The 6,044-nt window shown below is 41.0% G+C and overlaps 1 protein-coding gene across 2 annotated transcripts in view; it reads left to right on the top strand.

The window, feature by feature from the left end:
• The window catches only part of MAPRE3 (microtubule associated protein RP/EB family member 3), a 53,623-nt gene that overhangs the window by 1,400 nt on the left and 46,179 nt on the right, over positions 1-6,044 (top strand). The window lies entirely within an intron of this gene.

Here is a 6,044-nt window from a genome sequence, read left to right as displayed (position 1 = left end):
TAAACGTGCCTCAACTCGAGGACTCCTAACTACTATGCATGTACCTCACTGCCAACTTCCTTTGATCCTTTTTTTTTTCTCTTGGCTTCCAGATTCCAGTGTACTGTTAGCAAATATGTGTAAATATCAGCCAGTTAAACCCTACAAAAGGCTTTGTATTTTTTTTACTCCAGGCTGCCAAAGGAGTAGACAGTTTGTTCCTAAAAATCATGATGAAGGATCCACTAAATTTGCAGTTTGGGGGATTGCAAACAGTGAGGAATAATGATTTTGCTCCTTGACTTTGCTCAATCATGGCCTATTGGCAGCCTTCTCAGAGCCACTCCCCACCCCCATGCCCATCAGATTAGTTTACAGTAGCAAAGACGGCTGTCGCCCTAGTTTTAAACATAGAGATGAAGTACAGGAGAACTACAGCCCCCATGCAGCAGTGCAGTTTCTTCTGTTTCAAATGCCAGTCTGGGGTTTGGCGGGATGCACCTGCCTGTGGGACGATGGGAGCTGTGGGGCGTTACAGTTACATTCCTTCTGTGTGGTCCTCTGTGTTGCATAGCTCACCGAAATACCCGGGCAGGGCAGGAGCAGACAGCTGTGCCGGAGAGCTGCTCCTCCTGGGTTGAGTGTATTTTGGGAATCAGCAATATTACTGGGGTGGAGGGTTGTGAATTAAGAAGCAAGAAAATGTGTCAAGGCTAGATAGATGAAGAGGGTGTGAGTAAAATGTTCCCTTTCCAGTTTGCTCTGGGACGGAACATTTTCAGAGCATCACAGTGGTTTTTATATGGGTTAATTTGCCTTTGAAATCCATACCAGTGTTTTATGAGGTAATGATGGAATGCTTTTTAAATGGCTACTGTTGGGAAACACACTAATACCTGTGTCTTGCACATTGCCTATACAGTTGTTGCTGAATATAATTGTTAAGAACAGAGAGAGGGACGATTTGAATGAAGTTAGACCTAAATCTATGTAATCTATGTTGTGGTTTTGTAGCATTATATTCCATTTATTCTAAGACACACCAGCAATTTAGCAACAGTTTTTAGTAAAACAATTTAATACCAAATCAAAATATATACGTTGATTCTAAGGCACATCCTAATCTCAGGAACAGTAAAATAGCCAGGAAGTGGCAAGACTTGAAGGAGGGATTTGTGTGTTTTAGAACTGAGAAAGGGAAAAAAAACTGAGAAAGGGTGATATATATGATATTTCTGGGTGTGTGATAATGTCATCACTGACTTACCTTCCTGAGAGTGCATGCATAGTGAGGACAGATTTCTTCCAAGTCCTCCCCCCAAGCCAGCCCACTTTATGGGGTTATGTGTATAAGATGATCAACTGCCATTAGCCACAGTAGTTGGCTATTGAACAGAGGAAAGTTCCTATGTGGGAATCCAACCCAAGACCTTATTATAGTACCTTCCAGAAGCTGAACCAACTAGCTGGCAGCAAATGACTTATGAGCTATACGTGAATTTGGCTGAGTAACATCTTTCAGGGGCTAAACAGAAAAATACTATTTTTTCAAGCAGAATGAATCTTCCCTGATTTGTTTACAGACATATTTGTAAAGATCCTAAAGCACATGCCCACCCCAACTTCTATGATATTAGTTGAGGGAGCTTCAGATGATATAGCTCAATGTTCTCATTTTCAGATTTTAGCATGAGACACCAAGAGTTAAGTGATTTGCCTAAAGTCACTCAACTAATGTAGAAAGTATGTGAAAACTACGTAAACTATGTACACCATACAAATGAATGTTGGTGGTTATTAGTGGCTGAGTCAGGATTAGAACCCAGATTTTTAGACTAGAGCTAGTCTACGATACTACATTGTCCCATCCCTCATGTTTCATATTCCAGAGGGTTTTAATAAAAATAATTTAGTAGTCTGTAATTAGTCCTGTAGACAAGGATTTGTTTTATGTTGGAGATTTTGCAGAGCTAGGTCAAATCCAATGTCACACTGTCTAATTAAATATTTATTCTTGCTACCTTAAAAATAATAATTTTGCCTCGCACACTCTCTGAATTGAGGAAGGTTTTCCTTTCAAAACTTTGCATCATCTGATACAAAGCAAATGTGAAGGTGGGTGCCTATCGTCCTCTCCATTTGGCATCTGTGAGGCTGCTGCCTCCTGGGAGGCAGGGGACAGAGAACTGAGAGGGGCCAAGAGGAGCAATAAACTGGATTATCTTCCAGCTCCCAGACTGGAACCTTCTATAGTTCCCAGAAGCCCCAGGGAGATTTCTGATCCCTCTCCTGGAGAAAGTGAGACAGTCTGGCCTCTGGAAGCAGACAGACCTGAGTTCAAATGCTGGTCCTATCACCTCCTGGCCATGTGGCCTCAGTGGGGGTGGGATGGGGGTTGGGGCTGTGGAACCTCTGCATGTCAGTTGCTTCCCCACAAGCCTGGGATGATAACCATCTGTTTTGCAGGGTGATCATGAGGGTTAAATGAAAGAAAGTATATAGTGTGCCTGCTTAATAAGACATAGCAATCACTATTTTTATTGCTAGGGTATAACATTAAAAAAATGGCACACTTTTTTTTCATGACTGAAGTCCATCTTCAACCCTCAATTCAAGTAGCCCTCATCTCCCAGCAGCACTTATATCATGTTTGACATGCACAGAGAGAAGAGTTGTCCCATGAAGACCTGGTACTTGCAGTGTTATTCCAACTGCCTAAATAGGACTATATGAAATGCCCCTTTGTATCCATGTATTCAGCTGACCTGGTTATCTGAAAGACTAGCAGGCCAGGAGCACTTGCCTAGGAAAGCACAGACTTGGTGTGTTTGTATGTGTCATGGGGGCAGTCAGTCCTCCATTTGGGGAGGCCAGTCTGGAAAGCGAGTTTAATTTGAAATGAAAAAGCTTCTGAGCTGTTCCTTGTGACTAAAGCTCCTATGGCCTTTACTCACTTTCTTTACTGTTAGAGGTGTAGCTCTTATCTGTGACCTTGCTTGCATCAGTTTCTGCCTTTGTCCAGGAGATCTGGAGGACCAGGGAAAGGAGCTATCCATCCTAGGAAAGAAATCTCCCTATCTCCCTAAAAAAAAAAAAAAAAAAAAAAAGGAAATTAAAAAATTAAAAAAAGAAACCTCCTTTCTAGTGAGGAGAGGTAAAGGGAGATCATTTTGGATGGCAGCATTTCCAGGTGGGGTCAAGGCAGAGACTACCAAGTAATCCAGGAGCCAGGGCAAGCTGTTCAGATAGAACACAAATGAACTTAAATTCCTGTAAATTTCACTTGGGAATAAAATACCCAGATACAGGCATCTAAAACCTGAAAAGATAAACACAGTAGGTTTTACTTTTTGGGAGTAGAATCTAGGTGTGGAGGAGGGAAAGGGAGACCCAAAGGGGAAATTTTACTTTATATGCTTCTGAATGTGAATTGTTATAAGAAGCATGTGTGTTTTTGTCATTTTACATAGACCAGCAGAGTTAGTGGTGGCTGTTTTTCAGCGAGTACGTTTTGATAAAAGAAGCCATTGCTTTTACTTAGAGCCTTCAGAGCACGAGGCAAATAGGGTTAGACGCCTTTGCTCCAGCAGGCTAACCCCATTCGCACCAAGCCAGCCTCATAAGCAAGGGCACAAAACTCCAAAGTGACTGCTTCCCTGGTAGCCCAGGATTGCCTCATTGACCTGCTACCTCCCCACTTCTTCCTCCTGTTTTCCTTCCCTTCTTTTTTTTTTTTTTTAATTTTATTTATTTATGATAGTCACACAGAGAGAGAGAGAGAGAGAGGCAGAGACACAGGCAGAGGGAGAAGCAGGCTCCATGCACCGGGAGCCTGACGTGGGATTCGATCCCGGGTCTCCAGGATCACGCCCTGGGCCAAAGGCAGGCTCCAAACCACTGCGCCACCCAGGGATCCCTTCCTTCCCTTCTTAAGAACAGTCCCCTCCTCTTGCCTGATTGAAGTCATCATTACTATTCCAATATGCTAATTGCATTTTCAACTGTGGATAAAATGCCATCTGAATAGATGACCTTTATGAAAAACCCACACCCCTTACTTTACAGCAAGAAGGCTTAACGTTTAAAGGACCCCCACCTTAAGTGCTGACACACTCTGTAGCACCAGCTGTGTTCTAGATCAACCTGGCCGATAGAGTACATCTTTCACACAGCGATTTATTAACTGCTTCTCCTAGAAGTTTCTGATAAACTCTGACAAAATAATTACATATTATTGAGCTTTAATCTCATGAGTTGGTCAGTTGTGTTTCCTAGCCTGATGTCCTATTTATTATAGAAAGAAGACACACCTAGCATTTGGACACGTGCTTCGGCTTGTTTAACCAGGAATGAGGGTTATGTTGAGTAATCCACATTCCATCACCTAAACTTCCCTTTGGCCAAGAGTACAAATTTGTGACAGTTGGCCAAGGTTGGCGAGGAATCCTGTTGCCAAGGATGGTTTTTCCTCTGTGTTGAGTTGACCAGCCAACACTGGCCTAAGCCCTATATCCTTCTCACTAGCATTGTGGCCTCCCAGCTTTGTTAAACAGTCATGATCGAACACTAGCATTTGAGCTCTGGATGCTTCATTTGCCTGAAGTAAATAGCACTTGACCTTGACCTATCTAAGATGTTTCAATTCCAAGTAAAATTATTTTCTTTTCCTGAAACTATTTCCTATATATGGGAGATACATACCACTATGTGTTATGTTTAAAATAACTGAGCAAGAAGCATTGCTTCAAAGCTAACCAGTAATTTTGACAATGTATGTCAGAAGCCTTAAAAGGACACATATCCTTAGATCAGAAATTGTCATTCTAAGAATATTTAGAAAATCAAGAGTATATATAAAAATACTGTACAGGGATTTTTATTGATATAAGATTATTAATAATATCAAACAGTTAAAACAACCAAAGGATCAACAATTAGGGTTTGGTCAGGTTTACCCAGATAAAATACTGCACCTGTGTGTGCACACACACAGACTATATGTACATTAAAAATCTGCTAAAAGACTATTTGTTGATACTAGAAACTTTTCATATAATGAGCGGAAAACCGATGCAAAATAGTATGTCAAGAATTATACCATTTTTTATAAAGAAAAATGTGGGAAAAGTACCAGAAGAGCATATGCCAAACCATAAGTGATCATCTTGAAGTAATGGGATTATAAATGAACGGGGTTTTTTGGTAGTGCTCTTCACTATTTTCCCAATTTTTTTGTGTTAAGCAATTATAACTTTTATTATAAAACTTTTTAAAAAGATTTTTATTTATTTGTTTGAGAGAGAGAGCGCGCGCACACAAGGGGGCAGATGTAGGGGGAGGGACAGAGGATGAGGGAGAAAAAGGAAACCTGAGGGGGCTTGATGAGCCAAAGGCAGATGCTTAACTGACTGAACCACCCAGGAGCCCCTATTATAAAACTTTTAAACCAGTGGTTTATGGATTCCAGGTAGTAGAGTTATCTCTAAGGAAAATCACAGAATATTTAATTTATTTATTATTATTTTTCACTGTTGTCATGATTAGCGAAAAACACTTCTTGAAGCTGTTTCTTTAGATACTACTTTATCTCTTCTTTGGCAGAGAACATGCTTGGAGTATTATTGTGTGGGTGTGTAACTTTAAAACATGGCCTAGAAATGCCCAAATCCATCATCTAGAGAAGTAATCTCTCTTGACTCAAATGAGATGTAAAAAAAATTATGAAAAGAAAGTATCTTAAGATAGTCTTCTTTGCCTCTTACATTTTGCTGTTTAAATTTATCAGAAGGTTTCAGTAAAACCCTGTATAGCAGGGTTTACTGTTTTGAGTGGGCTTTCTTCCCCTGTGTCTATTCAGACTTTCTGGATTCCCAGTTCCCCCGTGTCTTGGGGATCTTATGTGAGGCTTGCTCTCATGTTTTGGTGGTTGTATACCTATATGAAGACTGTGCTCAAGCCTGCTACAGGCTCCTTGCTCTCTTTGCCTTGGCTGTATTCTGTTTAGCCGTCAGCTCAGAGGTCCTTTTTCTTCCAAGGACAGAGAAGGTTGGGTGCCTGCTGGTAGC

This window comes from Canis lupus, chromosome 12 (assembly GCF_048164855.1).
Source record: "Canis lupus baileyi chromosome 12, mCanLup2.hap1, whole genome shotgun sequence".
Classification (NCBI taxonomy): domain Eukaryota; kingdom Metazoa; phylum Chordata; class Mammalia; order Carnivora; family Canidae; genus Canis; species Canis lupus.
The sequence above is the reverse complement of the archived record's forward strand: the minus strand, read 5'-3'. Positions and strand labels throughout refer to the sequence as shown.